We start from the raw sequence: 16,163 nt of genomic DNA, 5'->3' as shown, positions 1-16,163 counted from the left end.
CTGGAGGGATATTTAGCTAGCTATTAGAGGCTCCATCTACATAGTGTTTCAGGCTTCAGGCGTGGCTACAGCCCCATGGTGATGTGCAGCTATAACCATCCAACTGTTACCAGAGATGTTACACAAAATTCATCCATAACGTCCACATTTATCGTAACAACAACTAACTACAGTATGTAGTATTGTTTACTGTAGTACTGTATGGTAGTGTTGTTTACTGTAGTACTGTAGTACTGTAGGGTAGTGGTGTTTACTGTAGGGTAGTGTTGTTTACTGTAGTACTGTAGGGTAGTGTTGTTTACTGTAGGGTAGTGTTGTTTACTGTAGTACTGTAGGGTAGTGTTGTTTACTGTAGTACTGTAGGGTAGTGTTGTTTACTGTAGGGTAGTGTTGTTTACTGTAGTACTGTAGGGTAGTGTTGTTTACTGTAGTACTGTAGGGTAGTGTTGTTTACTGTAATACTGTAGGGTAGTGTTGTTTACTGTAGTACTGTAGGGTAGTGTTGTTTACTGTAGTACTGTAGGGTAGTGGTGTTTACTGTAGTACTGTAGGGTAGTGTTGTTTACTGTAGTACTGTAGGGTAGTGTTGTTTACTGTAGTACTGTAGGGTAGTGTTGTTTACTGTAATACTGTAGGGTAGTGTTGTTTACTGTAGTACTGTAGGGTAGTGTTGTTTACTGTAGTACTGTAGGGTAGTGGTGTTTACTGTAGGGTAGTGTTGTTTACTGTAGTACTGTAGGGTAGTGTTGTTTACTGTAGGGTAGTGTTGTTTACTGTAGTACTGTAGGGTAGTGTTGTTTACTGTAGGGTAGTGTTGTTTACTGTAGTACTGTAGGGTAGTGTTGTTTACTGTAGTACTGTAGGGTAGTGTTGTTTACTGTAGGGTAGTGTTGTTTACTGTAGTACTGTAGGGTAGTGTTGTTTACTGTAGTACTGTAGGGTAGTGGTGTTTACTGTAGTACTGTAGGGTAGTGGTGTTTACTGTAGTACTGTAGGGTAGTGTTGTTTACTGTAGTACTGTAGGGTAGTGTTGTTTACTGTAGTACTGTAGGGTAGTGTTGTTTACTGTAGTACTGTAGGGTAGTGTTGTTTACTGTAGTACTGTAGGGTAGTGTTGTTTACTGTAGTACTGTAGGGTAGTGTTGTTTACTGTAGTACTGTAGGGTAGTGTTGTTTACTGTAGTACTGTAGGGTAGTGTTGTTTACTGTAATACTGTAGGGTAGTGGTGTTTACTGTAGTACTGTAGGGTAGTGGTGTTTACTGTAATACTGTAGGGTAGTGTTGTTTACTGTAGTACTGTAGGGTAGTGTTGTTTACTGTAGTACTGTAGGGTAGTGGTGTTTACTGTAGTACTGTAGGGTAGTGTTGTTTACTGTAGGGTAGTGTTGTTTACTGTAGTACTGTAGGGTAGTGTTGTTTACTGTAGTACTGTAGGGTAGTGATGTTTACTGTAGGGTAGTGTTGTTTACTGTAGTACTGTAGGGTAGTGTTGTTTACTGTAGGGTAGTGGTGTTTACTGTAGGGTAGTGTTGTTTACTGTAGTACTGTAGGGTAGTGGTGTTTACTGTAGGGTAGTGTTGTTTACTGTAGTACTGTAGGGTAGTGATGTTTACTGTAGGGTAGTGTTGTTTACTGTAGTACTGTAGGGTAGTGTTGTTTACTGTAGTACTGTAGGGTAGTGGTGTTTACTGTAGTACTGTAGGGTAGTGTTGTTTACTGTAGTACTGTAGGGTAGTGTTGTTTACTGTAGGGTAGTGTTGTTTACTGTAGTACTGTAGTACTGTAGGGTAGTGTTGTTTACTGTAGTACTGTAGGGTAGTGTTGTTTACTGTAGGGTAGTGGTGTTTACTGTAGGGTAGTGTTGTTTACTGTAGGGTAGTGTTGTTTACTGTAGTACTGTAGGGTAGTGTTGTTTACTGTAGGGTAGTGTTGTTTACTGTAGTACTGTAGGGTAGTGTTGTTTACTGTAGTACTGTAGGGTAGTGTTGTTTACTGTAGTACTGTAGGGTAGTGTTGTTTACTGTAGTACTGTAGGGTAGTGTTGTTTACTGTAGTACTGTAGGTTAGTGATGTTTACTGTAGTACTGTAGGGTAGTGTTGTTTACTGTAGTACTGTAGGGTAGTGTTGTTTACTGTAGGGTAGTGTTGTTTACTGTAGGGTAGTGTTGTTTACTGTAGTACTGTAGGGTAGTGTTGTTTACTGTAGGGTAGTGTTGTTTACTGTAGTACTGTAGGGTAGTGTTGTTTACTGTAGTACTGTAGGGTAGTGTTGTTTACTGTAGTACTGTAGGGTAGTGTTGTTTACTGTAGGGTAGTGTTGTTTACTGTAGGGTAGTGTTGTTTACTGTAGTACTGTAGGGTAGTGTTGTTTACTGTAGGGTAGTGTTGTTTACTGTAGTACTGTAGGGTAGTGTTGTTTACTGTAGGGTAGTGTTGTTTACTGTTGTTTTACTGTAGTACTGTAGGGTAGTGTTGTTTACTGTAGTACTGTAGGGTAGTGTTGTTTACTGTAGTACTGTAGGGTAGTGTTGTTTACTGTAGTACTGTAGGGTAGTGGTGTTTACTGTAATACTGTAGGGTAGTGTTGTTTACTGTAGGGTAGTGTTGTTTACTGTAGTACTGTAGTACTGTAGGGTAGTGTTGTTTACTGTAGGGTAGTGTTGTTTACTGTAGTACTGTAGGGTAGTGTTGTTTACTGTAGGGTAGTGGTGTTTACTGTAGGGTAGTGTTGTTTACTGTAGGGTAGTGTTGTTTACTGTAGTACTGTAGGGTAGTGTTGTTTACTGTAGGGTAGTGTTGTTTACTGTAGGGTAGTGTTGTTTACTGTAGTACTCTAGGGTAGTGTTGTTTACTGTAGGGTAGTGTTGTTTACTGTAGTACTGTAGGGTAGTGTTGTTTACTGTAGTACTGTAGGGTAGTGTTGTTTACTGTAGTACTGTAGGGTAGTGTTGTTTACTGTAGTACTGTAGGGTAGTGTTGTTTACTGTAGGGTAGTGTTGTTTACTGTAGTACTGTAGGGTAGTGGTGTTTACTGTAATACTGTAGGGTAGTGTTGTTTACTGTAGGGTAGTGTTGTTTACTGTAGTACTGTAGTACTGTAGGGTAGTGTTGTTTACTGTAGGGTAGTGTTGTTTACTGTAGTACTGTAGGGTAGTGTTGTTTACTGTAGGGTAGTGTTGTTTACTGTAGTACTGTAGGGTAGTGTTGTTTACTGTAGGGTAGTGTTGTTTACTGTAGTACTGTAGGGTAGTGTTGTTTACTGTAGTACTGTAGGGTAGTGTTGTTTACTGTAGGGTAGTGTTGTTTACTGTAGTACTGTAGGGTAGTGTTGTTTACTGTAGGGTAGTGTTGTTTACTGTAGTACTGTAGGGTAGTGGTGTTTACTGTAGTACTGTAGGGTAGTGGTGTTTACTGTAATACTGTAGGGTAGTGTTGTTTACTGTAGTACTGTAGGGTAGTGTTGTTTACTGTAGTACTGTAGGGTAGTGATGTTTAGTGTAGGGTAGTGTTGTTTACTGTAGGGTAGTGTTGTTTACTGTAGTACTGTAGGGTAGTGGTGTTTACTATAGGGTGGTGTTGTTTACTGTAGGGTAGTGTTGTTTACTGTAGTACTGTAGGGTAGTGGTGTTTACTGTAGTACTGTAGGGTAGTGTTGTTTACTGTAGGGTAGTGTTGTTTACTGTAGGGTAGTGTTGTTTACTGTAGTACTGTAGGATAGTGTTGTTTACTGTAGTACTGTAGGGTAGTGGTGTTTACTGTAGGGTAGTGTTGTTTACTGTAGGGTAGTGTTGTTTACTGTAGGGTAGTGTTGTTTACTGTAGTACTGTAGGGTAGTGTTGTTTACTGTAGTACTGTAGGGTAGTGTTGTTTACTGTAATACTGTATGGTAGTGGTGTTTACTGTAGTACTGTAGGGTAGTGGTGTTTACTGTAATACTGTAGGGTAGTGGTGTTTACTGTAGTACTGTAGGGTAGTGTTGTTTACTGTAGTACTGTAGGGTAGTGGTGTTTACTGTAGTACTGTAGGGTAGTGTTGTTTACTGTAATACTGTAGGGTAGTGTTGTTTACTGTAGTACTGTAGGGTAGTGTTGTTTACTGTAATACTGTAGGGTAGTGTTGTTTACTGTAGTACTGTAGGGTAGTGTTGTTTACTGTAATACTGTAGGGTAGTGTTGTTTACTGTAATACTGTAGGGTAGTGGTGTTTACTGTAGGGTAGTGTTGTTTACTGTAGTACTGTAGGGTGGTGGTGTTTACTGTAGGGTAGTATTGTTTACTGTAGGGTAGTGGTGTTTACTGTAGTACTGTAGGGTAGTGTTGTTTACTGTAGTACTGTAGGGTAGTGGTGTTTACTGTAGGGTAGTGGTGTTTACTGTAGTACTGTAGGGTAGTGGTGTTTACTGTAGGGTAGTATTGTTTACTGTAGTACTGTAGGGTAGTGGTGTTTACTGTAGTACTGTAGGGTAGTGTTGTTTACTGTAGGGTAGTGTTGTTTACTGTAGGGTAGTGGTGTTTACTGTAGGGTAGTGGTGTTTACTGTAGTACTGTAGGGTAGTGGTGTTTACTGTAGGGTAGTATTGTTTACTGTAGTACTGTAGGGTAGTGTTGTTTACTGTAGTACTGTAGGGTAGTGTTGTTTACTGTAGTACTGTAGGGTAGTGTTGTTTACTGTAGTACTGTAGGGTAGTGTTGTTTACTGTAATACTGTAGGGTAGTGTTGTTTACTGTAATACTGTAGGGTAGTGTTGTTTACTGTAGTACTGTAGGGTAGTGTTGTTTACTGCAGGGTAGTGTTGTTTACTGTAGGTTAGTGTTGTTTACTGTAATACTGTAGGGTAGTGTTGTTTACTGTAGGTTAGTGTTGTTTACTGTAATACTGTAGGGTAGTGTTGTTTACTGTAGGTTAGTGTTTACTGTAATACTGTAGGGTAGTGTTGTTTACTGTAGTACTGTAGGGTAGTGTTGTTTACTGTAGTACTGTAGGGTAGTGGTGTTTACTGTAGTACTGTAGGGTAGTGTTGTTTACTGTAGTACTGTAGGGTAGTGTTGTTTACTGTAGTACTGTAGGGTAGTGTTGTTTACTGTAGTACTGTAGGGTAGTGTTGTTTACTGTAGTACTGTAGGGTAGTGTTGTTTACTGTAGTACTGTAGGGTAGTGTTGTTTACTGTAGTACTGTAGGGTAGTGTTGTTTACTGTAGGGTAGTGTTGTTTACTGTAGGGTAGTGTTGTTTACTGTAGTACTGTAGGGTAGTGTTGTTTACTGTAATACTGTAGGGTAGTGATGTTTACTGTAATACTGTAGGGTAGTGATGTTTACTGTAGTACTGTAGGGTAGTGTTGTTTACTGTAGGGTAGTGATGTTTACTGTAATACTGTAGGGTAGTGATGTTTACTGTAGGGTAGTGTTGTTTACTGTAGGGTAGTGTTGTTTACTGTAGTACTGTAGGGTAGTGGTGTTTACTGTAGTACTGTAGGGTAGTGTTGTTTACTGTAGTACTGTAGGGTAGTGTTGTTTACTGTAGGGTAGTGTTGTTTACTGTAGTACTGTAGGGTAGTGTTGTTTACTGTAGTACTGTAGGGTAGTGTTGTTTACTGTAGTACTGTAGGGTAGTGTTGTTTACTGTAGGGTAGTGTAGTTTACTGTAGTACTGTAGGGTAGTGTTGTTTACTGTAGGGTAGTGTTGTTTACTGTAGTACTCTAGGGTAGTGTTGTTTACTGTAGGGTAGTGTTGTTTACTGTAGTACTGTAGGGTAGTGTTGTTTACTGTAGTACTGTAGGGTAGTGTTGTTTACTGTAGTACTGTAGGGTAGTGTTGTTTACTGTAGTACTGTAGGGTAGTGGTGTTTACTGTAGGGTAGTGGTGTTTACTGTAGGGTAGTGGTGTTTACTGTAGTACTGTAGGGTAGTGGTGTTTACTGTAGGGTAGTGTTGTTTACTGTAATACTGTAGGGTAGTGTTGTTTACTGTAGTACTGTAGGGTAGTGTTGTTTACTGTAGGGTAGTGTTGTTTACTGTAGTACTGTAGGGTAGTTGTGTTTACTGTAGGGTAGTGTTGTTTACTGTAGGGTAGTGTAGTTTACTGTAGTACTGTAGGGTAGTGTTGTTTACTGTAGTACTGTAGGGTAGTGTTGTTTACTGTAGTACTGTAGGGTAGTGTTGTTTACTGTAGGGTAGTGGTGTTTACTGTAGGGTAGTGTTGTTTACTGTAGAGTAGTGTAGTTTACTGTAGTACTGTAGGGTAGTGTTGTTTACTGTAGTACTGTAGGGTAGTGTTGTTTACTGTAATACTGTAGGGTAGTGTTGTTTACTGTAATACTGTAGGGTAGTGTTGTTTACTGTAGGGTAGTGTTGTTTACTGTAGTACTGTAGGGTAGTGTTGTTTACTGTAATACTGTAGGGTAGTGGTGTTTACTGTAGTACTGTAGGGTAGTGTTGTTTTCTGTAGGGTAGTGTTGTTTACTGTAGTACTGTAGGGTAGTGTTGTTTACTGTAGGGTAGTGTTGTTTACTGTAGGGTAGTGTTGTTTACTGTAGTACTGTAGGGTAGTGTTGTTTACTGTAGGGTAGTGTTGTTTACTGTAGGGTAGTGTTGTTTACTGTAGGGTAGTGTTGTTTACTGTAGTACTGTAGGGTAGTGTTGTTTACTGTAGGGTAGTGTTGTTTACTGTAATACTGTAGGGTAGTGTTGTTTACTGTAGTACTGTAGGGTAGTGTTGTTTACTGTAGTACTGTAGGGTAGTGTTGTTTACTGTAGTACTGTAGGGTAGTGTTGTTTACTGTAGTACTGTAGGGTAGTGTTGTACTGTAGTACTGTAGGGTAGTGTTGTTTACTGTAGTACTGTAGGGTAGTGTGTTTACTGTAGTACTGTAGGGTAGTGTTGTTTACTGTAGTACTGTAGGGTAGTGTGTTTACTGTAGTACTGTAGGGTAGTGGTGTTTACTAGAGGGTAGTGTTGTTTACTGTAGACTGTAGGGTAGTGGTGTTTACTGTAGGGTAGTGTTGTTTACTGTTAGTACTGTAGGTAGTGTTGTTTACTGTAGGGTAGTGATGTTTACTGTAGTACTGTAGGGTAGTGTTGTTTACTGTAGGGTAGTGATGTTTACTGTAATACTGTAGGGTAGTGATGTTTACTGTAGGGTAGTGTTGTTTACTGTAGGGTAGTGTTGTTTACTGTAATACTGTAGGGTAGTGTTGTTTACTGTAGTACTGTAGGGTAGTGTTGTTTACTGTAATACTGTAGGGTAGTGATGTTTACTGTAGTACTGTAGGGTAGTGTTGTTTACTGTAGTACTGCAGGGTAGTGTTGTTTACTGTAGTACTGTAGTGTAGTGTTGTTTACTGTAGTACTGTAGGGTAGTGTTGTTTACTGTAGTACTGTAGGGTAGTGTTGTTTACTGTAGTACTGTAGGATAGTGTTGTTTACTGTAGTACTGTAGGGTAGTGTTGTTTACTGTAGGGTAGTGTTGTTACTGAAGCCCCCAGTCCTCCTGTCCATTCAGCCATACCTCAAAACCAACAGTAGTACCCCAGTCCTCTGTCCCTTCCGCCTCCTTTCCCAAAACCAACAATAAGTCCTCTGTCCCTTCAAGCCCTCCTCAAAACCAACATAAGTACTCCCAGTCTCTGTCCCTTCAGCCCTCCTCAAAAAACCAACATAAGTTCCTCTGTCCCTTCAGCCCTCCCGTCAAAACCAACAGCAGTCCCCAGTCCGCTGTCCCTTCAGCCCTCTCAAAACAACAATAATCCTCTGTCCCTTCGCCCTCCTCAAAACCAACACTAAGTCTCCCAGTCCTCTGTCCCTTTCAGCCCCTCCTCAAACCAACATCATTTCCCCAGTCCCTCTGTCCCTTCAGCCCTCCTCAAAACCAACAATAAGTCCCTCGTTCCCGTCGCCCTCCTCAAATACCAACACTAAGTCCCCCAGTCCTCTGTCCCTTACCCTCCTCAAAACACAACAATAAGTCCTCTGTCCCTTCAGCCCTCCCAAACACCAACAATAAGTCCCTCTGTCCCTTCAGCCCTCCTCAAAACCAACAAATAAGTCCTCTGTCCCTCAGCCCTCCTCAAAACCAACAATAAGTCTCTGTCCCTTCAGCCCTCCTCAAAACCAACAATAAGTCCTCTGTCCCTCAGCCCTCCTCAAACCAACAATAAGTCCCTCTGTCCCTTCAGCCCTCCTCAAACCAACAGTATACTCCCGTCCTCTGTCCCTTCAGCCCGCCTCAAAACCAACAGTAAGTCCCTCTGTCCCTTCAGCCCTCCTCAAAACCAACAGTAAGTCTCCCAGCCCTCTGGTCCCTACGTCCTTCATAGCTTCTTACCTCAGCATGGGGTTCTGCTCTCTGGGTTAGCTCAGTTAGTAAGTCTCCCAGTCCTCTGTCCCTTCAGCCCTCCTCAAAACCAACAGTAAGTCTCCCAGTCCTCTGTCCCTTCAGCCCTCCTCAAAACCAACAGCAAGTCCCCCAGTCCTCTGTCCCTTCAGCCCTCCTCAAAACAACAGTAAGTCCCCCAGTCCTCTGTCCCTTCAGCCCTCCTCAAACCAACACTAAGTCTCCCAGTCCTCGTGTCCCTTCAGCCCTCCTCAAAACCAACACTAAGTCCCCCCAGTCCCTCTGTCCCTTCAGCCCTCCTCAAAACCAACATAAGTCCTCTGTTCCCTTCAGCCCTCCTCAAAACCAACGCAAGTCCCCAGCCTCTGTCCCTTCACCCTCCTCAAAAACACAGTAAGTCCCCCAGTCCTCTGTCCCTTCAGCCTCCTCACAAACCAACAATAAGTCCCCCAGTCCTCTGTCCCTTCGCCCTCCTCAAAACCAACAGAAGTCCCCCAGTCCCTCTGTCCTTCAGCCCTCCTCAAACCAACACTAGTCCCCAGTCCCTGTCCCTTCAGCCCTCCTCAAAACCAACAATCTCCTCTGTCCCTCAAGCCCTCCTAAAACCAACACTAAGTCCCCAGTCCTCTGTCCCTTCAGCCCTCCTCAAAACCAACAATAAGTCCTCTGTCCCTTTCAGCCTCCCAAACCAACACAAGTCCCCCAGTCCTCTGTCCCTTCAGCCCTCCTCAAAACCAACAATAAGTCCTCTGTCCCTTCAGCCCTCCTCAAAACCAACATAAGTCCCCCAGCCTCTGTCCCTTCAGCCCTCCTCAAAAACCAACTAAGTCCCCAGTTCCTCTGTCCCTTCAGCCCTCCTCAAAACCAACAATAAGTCCCCCAGTCTCTGTCCCTTCAGCCTCCTCAAACCAACACTAAGTCCCCCCGTCCTCTGTCCCTCAGCCCTCCTCAAAACCAACAATAAGTCCTCTGTCCCTTCAGCCCTCCTCAAAACCACACTAAGTCTCCAGTCCTCTGTCCCTTCAGCCCTCCTCAAACCAACAATAAGTCCCCTCCTCTGTCCCTTCAGCCCTCCTCAAAACCACACTAAGTCTCCCAGTCCTCTGTCCCTTCAGCCCTCCTCAAACAACAATAAGTCCCCCAGTCCTCTGTCCCTCAGCCCTCCTCAAAACCACAATCAGTCCCCCGTCCTCTGTCCCTTCAGCCCTCCTCAAACCAACAGTAAGCTCCCAGTCCTCTGTCCCTTCAGCCCTCCTCAAACCAAAACAAGTCCTCCCAGTCCTCGGTCCCTTCAGCCCTCCTCAAAACCAACAGTAAGTCTCCCAGTCCTCTGTCCCTTCAGCCCTCCTCAAAACCAACAGTAAGTCCCCCAGTCCTCTGTCCCTTCAGCCCTCCTCAAAACCAACAATAAGTCCTCTGTCCCTTCAGCCCTCCTCAAAACCAACAATAAGTCCTCTGTCCCTTCAGCCCTCCTCAAAACCAACAATAAGTCCTCTGTCCCTTCAGCCCTCCTCAAAACCAACAATAAGTCCTCTGTCCCTTCAGCCCTCCTCAAAACCAACAATAAGTCCTCTGTCCCTTCAGCCCGCCTCAAAACCAACAGTAAGTCCCTCTGTCCCTTCAGCCCTCCTCAAAACCAACAGTAAGTCTCCCAGCCCTCTGGTCCCTACGTCCTTCATAGCTTCTTACCCCAGCATGGGGTTCTGCTCTCTGGGTTAGCTCAGTTAGTAATTCTCCCAGTCCTCTGTCCTTCAGCCCTCCTCAAAACCAACAGTAAGTGTCCCAGTCCTCTGTCCCTTCAGCCCTCCTCAAAACCAACCACTAAGTCCCCCCAGTCCTCTGTCCCTTCAGCCCTCCTCAAAACCCAACAGTAAGTCCCCCATCCTCTTGTCCCTTCACCTCCTCGAAAACCACACAATAGTCCTCTGTCCCTTCAGCCCTCCTCAAAACCAACACTAAGTCTCCCAGTCCTCTGTCCCTTCAGCCCTCCTCAAAACCAACATAAGTCCTCTGTCCCTTCAGCCCTCCTCAAAACCAACAGCAAGTCCCCCAGTCCTCTGTCCCTTCAGCCCTCCTCAAAACCAACAATAAGTCCTCTGTCCCTTCAGCCCTCCTCAAAACCAACACTAAGTCTCCCAGTCTCTGTCCCTTCAGCCCTCCTCAAAACCAACCTAAGTCCCCAGTCCTCCTGTCACCTTCAGCCCTCCTCAACCACACACAATAGTCCTCTGTCCCTTCAGCCCTCCTCAAAACCAACAGCAAGTCCCCCAGTCCCTCTGTCCCCTTCAGCCTCCTCAAAACCAACAGTAAGTCCCCCGTCCTCTGTCCCTTCAGCCCTCCTCAAAACAACAATAAGTCCCCAGTCCTCGTCCCTTCAGCCCTCCTCAAACCAACAGCAAGTCCCCAGTCCTCTGTCCCTTCAGCCCTCCTCAAAACCAACACTAAGGTCCCCCAGTCCTCTGTCCCTTCAGCCCTCCTCAAAAACCAACAATCAGTCCTCTGTCCCTTCAGCCCTCCCTCAAAACCAACACTAAGTCCCCCAGTCCTCTGTCCCTTCAGCCCTCCTCAAAACCAACAATAAGTCCTCTGTCCCTTCAGCCCTCTCTCAAAACCAACACTAAGTCCCCCAGTCCTCTGTCCCTTCAGCCTCCTCAAAACCAAACAATAGTCCCTCTGTCCCTTCAGCCCTCCTCAAAACCAACAATAAGTCCCCAGTTCCTCTGTCCCTTCAGCCCTCCTCAAAACAACACTAAGTCCCCCAGTCCTCTGTCCCTTCACCTCCTCAAAACCAACAATAAGTCCCCCAGTCCTCTGTCCCTTCAGCCCTCCTCAAAACCAACACTAAGTCCCCAGTCCTCTGTCCCTTCAGCCCTCCTCAAAACCAACAATAAGTCCTCTGTCCCTTCAGCCCTCCTCAAAACCAACACTAAGTCTCCCAGTCCTCTGTCCCTTCAGCCCTCCTCAAAACCAACAATAAGTCCCCCAGTCCCTGTCCTTCAGCCCTCCTCAAAACCAACACTAAGTCTCCCAGTCCTCTGTCCCTTCAGCCCTCCTCAAAACCAACAATAAGTCCCCCAGTCCTCTGTCCCTTCAGCCCTCCTCAAAACCAACAATCATCCCCAGTCCTCTGTCCCTTCAGCCCCTCCTCAAAAACCAACAGTAAGTCTCCCAGTCCTCTGTCCCTTCAGCCTCCTCAAAACCAACAGCAAGTCTCCATCCTCTGTCCTTCACCTCCTCAAAACCAACAGTAGTCTCCCAGTCCTCTGTCCCTTCAGCCCTCCTCAAAACCAACAGTAAGTCCCCCAGTCCTCTGTCCTTCAGCCCTCCTCAAAACCAACAAAGTCCTCTGTCCCTTCAGCCTCCTCAAACCAACATAAGTCCTCTGTCCCCTCAGCCCTCCTCAAAACCAACAATAAGTCCTCTGTCCCTTCAGCCCTCCTCAAAACCAACAATAAGTCCTCTGTCCCTTCAGCCCTCCTCAAAACCAACAATAAGTCCTCTGTCCCTTCAGCCCGCCTCAAAACCAACAGTAAGTCCCTCTGTCCCTTCAGCCCTCCTCAAAACCAACAGTAAGTCTCCCAGCCCTCTGGTCCCTACGTCCTTCATAGCTTCTTACCCCAGCATGGGGTTCTGCTCTCTGGGTTAGCTCAGTTAGTAATTCTCCCAGTCCTCTGTCCCTTCAGCCCTCCTCAAAACCAACAGTAAGTGTCCCAGTCCTCTGTCCCTTCAGCCCTCCTCAAAACCAACACTAAGTCCCCCAGTCCTCTGTCCCTTCAGCCCTCCCAAAACCAAACAGTAAGTCCCCAGTCCTCTGTCCCTTCAGCCCTCCTCAACAACCAACAATAAGTCCTTGTCCCTTCAGCCCTCCTCAAAACCAACACTAAGTCTCCCAGTCCTCTGTCCCTTCAGCCCTCCTCAAAACCAACAATAAGTCCTCTGTCCCTTCAGCCCTCCTCAAAACCAACAGCAAGTCCCCCAGTCCTCTGTCCCTTCAGCCCTCCTCAAAACCAACAATAAGTCCTCTGTCCCTTCAGCCCTCCTCAAAACCAACACTAAGTCTCCCAGTCCTCTGTCCCTTCAGCCCTCCTCAAAACCAACACTAAGTCCCCCAGTCTCTGTCCCTTCAGCCCTCCTCAAAACCAACAATAAGTCCTCTGTCCCTTCAGCCCTCCTCAAAACCAACACTAAGTCCCACAGTCCTCTGTCCCTTCAGCCCTCCTCAAAACCAACAATAAGTCCTCTGTCCCTTCAGCCCTCCTCAAAACCAACAGCAAGTCCCCCAGTCCTCTGTCCCTTCAGCCCTCCTCAAAACCAACAGTAAGTCCCCCAGTCCTCTGTCCCTTCAGCCCTCCTCAAAACCAACAATAAGTCCCCCAGTCCTCTTCCCTTCAGCCCTCCTCAAAACCAACAGCAAGTCCCCCAGTCCTCTGTTCCTTCAGCCCTCCTCAAAACCAACCACTAAGTCCCCAGTCCTCTGTCCCTTCAGCCCTCCTCAAAACCAACAATCAGTCCTCTGTCCCTTCAGCCCTCCTCAAAACCAACACTAAGTCCCCAGTCCTCTGTCCCTTCAGCCTCCTCAAAACCAACAATAAGTCCTCTGTCCCTTCAGCCCTCCTCAAAACAAACCTAAGTCCCCCAGTCCTCTGTCCCTTCAGCCCTCCTCAAAACCAACAATAAGTCCTCTGTCCTTCAGCCCTCCTCAAAACCAACACTAAGTCCCCAGTCCTCTGTCCCTTCAGCCCTCCTCAAAAACCAACAATAAGTCCCCCAGTCCTCTGTCCCTTCAGCCCTCCTCAAAACCAACACTAAGTCCCCCAGTCCTCTGTCCCTTCAGCCCTCCTCAAAACCAACAATAAGTCCTCTGTCCCTTCAGCCCTCCTCAAAACCAACACTAAGTCTCCCAGTCCTCTGTCCCTTCAGCCCTCCTCAAAACCAACAATAAGTCCCCCAGTCCTCTGTCCCTTCAGCCCTCCTCAAAACCAACACTAAGTCTCCCAGTCCTCTGTCCCTTCAGCCCTCCTCAAAACCAACAATAGTCCCCCAGTCCTCTGTCCCTTCAGCCTCCTCAAAACCAACAGTAAGTCCCCCAGTCCTCTGTCCCTTCAGCCCTCCCTCAAAACCAACACTAAGTCTCCCAGTCCTCTGTCCCTTCAGCCCTCCTCAAAACCAACACTAAGTCCCCAGTCCTCTGTCCCTTCAGCCCTCCTCAAAACCAACAATAAGTCCTCTGTCCCTTCAGCCCTCCTCAAAACCAACACTAAGTCTCCCAGTCCTCTGTCCCTTCAGCCCTCCTCAAAACCAACAATAAGTCCCCCAGTCCTCTGTCCCTTCAGCCCTCCTCAAACCCAACACTAAGTCTCCCAGTCCTCTGTCCCTTCAGCCTCCTCAAAACCAACAATAAGTCCCCCAGTCCTCTGTCCCTTCAGCCCTCCTCAAAACCAACACTAAGTCTCCAGTCCTCTGTCCCTTCAGCCCTCCTCAAAACCAACACTAAGTCCCCCAGTCCTCTGTCCCTTCAGCCCCCTCAAAACCAACAATAAGTCCTCTGTCCCTTCAGCCCTCCTCAAACCAACACTAAGTCCCCCAGTCCTCTGTCCCTTCAGCCCTCCTCAAAACCAACAATAAGTCCTCTGTCCCTTCAGCCCTCCTCAAAACCAACACTAAGTCCCCAGTCCTCTGTCCCTTCAGCCCTCCTCAAAACCAACAAAAGTCCCCCAGTCCTCTGTCCCTTCAGCCCTCCTCAAAACCAACACTAAGTCCCCCAGTCCTCTGTCCCTTCAGCCCTCCTCAAAACCAACAGTAAGTCCCCCAGTCCTCTGTCCCTTCAGCCCTCCTCAAAACCAACAATAAGCTCTGTCCCTTCAGCCCTCCTCAAAACCAACACTAAGTCTCCCAGTCCTCTGTCCCTTCAGCCCTCCTCAAAACCAACAATAAGTCCTCTGTCCCTTCAGCCCTCCTCAAAACCAACAGCAAGTCCCCCAGTCCTCTGTCCCTTCAGCCCTCCTCAAAACCAACAATAAGTCCTCTGTCCCTTCAGCCCTCCTCAAAACCAACACTAAGTCTCCCAGTCCTCTGTCCCTTCAGCCCTCCTCAAAACCAACACTAAGTCCCCCAGTCCTCTGTCCCTCAGCCCTCCTCAAAACCAACAATAAGTCCTCTGTCCCTTCAGCCCTCCTCAAAACCAACACTAAGTCCCCCAGTCCTCTGTCCCTTCAGCCCTCCTCAAAACCAACAATAAGTCCTCTGTCCCTTCAGCCCTCCTCAAAACCAACAGCAAGTCCCCCAGTCCTCTGTCCCTTCAGCCCTCCTCAAAACCAACAGTAAGTCCCCCAGTCCTCTGTCCCTTCAGCCCTCCTCAAAACCAACAATAAGTCCCCCAGTCCTCTGTCCCTTCAGCCCTCCTCAAAACCAACAGCAAGTCCCCCAGTCCTCTGTTCCTTCAGCCCTCCTCAAAACCAACACTAAGTCCCCCAGTCCTCTGTCCCTTCAGCCCTCCTCAAAACCAACAATCAGTCCTCTGTCCCTTCAGCCCTCCTCAAAACCAACACTAAGTCCCCAGTCCTCTGTCCTTCAGCCCTCTCAAAACCAACAATAAGTCCTCTGTCCCTTCAGCCCTCCTCAAAACCAACACTAAGTCCCCCAGTCCTCTGTCCCTTCAGCCCTCCTCAAAACCAACAATAAGTCTCTCTGTCCCTTCAGCCCTCCTCAAAACCAACACTAAGTCCCCCAGTCCTCTGTCCCTTCAGCCCTCCTCAAAACCAACAATAAGTCCCCCAGTCCTCTGTCCTTCAGCCCTCCTCAAAACCAACACTAAGTCCCCAGTCCCTCGCCCTTCAGCCCTCCTCAAAACCAACAATAAGTCCTCTGTCCCTTCAGCCCTCCTCAAAACACACTAAGTCTCCCAGTCCTCTGTCCCTTCAGCCCTCCTCAAAACCAACACTAAGTCTCCCAGTCCTCTGTCCCTTCAGCCCTCCTCAAAACCAACACTAAGTCCCCCAGTCCTCTGTCCCTTCAGCCCTCCTCAAAACCAACAATAAGTCCTCTGTCCCTTCAGCCCTCCTCAAAACCAACACTAAGTCTCCCAGTCCTCTGTCCCTTCAGCCCTCCCAAAACCAACAATAAGGCCCCCCAGTCCTCTGTCCCTTCAGCCCTCCTCAAACCCAACACTAAGTCTCCCAGTCCTCTGTCCCTTCAGCCCTCCTCAAAACCAACAATAAGTCCCCCAGTCCTCTGTCCCTTCAGCCCTCCTAAAACCAACACTAAGTCTCCCAGTCCTCTGTCCCTTCAGCCCTCCTCAAAACCAACAATAAGTCCCCCAGTCCTCTGTCCCTTCAGCCCTCCTCAAAACCAACAATAAGTCCTCTGTCCCTTCAGCCCTCCTCAAACCAACACTAAGTCCCCCAGTCCTCTGTCCCTTCAGCCCTCCTCAAAACCAACAATAAGTCCTCTGTCCCTTCAGCCCTCCTCAAAACCAACACTAAGTCCCCCAGTCCTCTGTCCCTTCAGCCCTCCTCAAAACCAACAATAAGTCCCCCAGTCCTCTGTCCCTTCAGCCCTCCTCAAAACCAACACTAAGTCCCCAGTCCTCGTCCCTTCAGCCCTCCTCAAAACCAACAATAAGTCCTCTGTCCCTTCAGCCCTCCTCAAAACCAACAATAAGTTCCCAGTCCTCTGTCCCTTCAGCCCTCCTCAAAACCAACACTAAGTCTCCCAGTCCTCTGTCCCTTCAGCCCTCCTCAAAACCAACACTAAGTCCCCAGTCCTCTGTCCCTTCAGCCCTCCTCAAAACCAACAATAAGTCCTCTGTCCCTTCAGCCCTCCTCAAAACCAA

The 16,163-nt window shown here is 46.8% G+C and overlaps 1 protein-coding gene across 1 annotated transcript in view; it reads left to right on the top strand.

Annotated features, from left to right (window-relative positions):
* LOC120062165 (probable E3 ubiquitin-protein ligase MID2) overlaps positions 1–16,163 on the top strand; it is a 96,487-nt gene that overhangs the window by 61,599 nt on the left and 18,725 nt on the right. The window lies entirely within an intron of this gene.

Source organism: Salvelinus namaycush, chromosome 17, assembly GCF_016432855.1.
Source record: "Salvelinus namaycush isolate Seneca chromosome 17, SaNama_1.0, whole genome shotgun sequence".
Taxonomy (NCBI): Eukaryota; Metazoa; Chordata; class Actinopteri; order Salmoniformes; family Salmonidae; genus Salvelinus; species Salvelinus namaycush.
The sequence above is the reverse complement of the archived record's forward strand: the minus strand, read 5'-3'. Positions and strand labels throughout refer to the sequence as shown.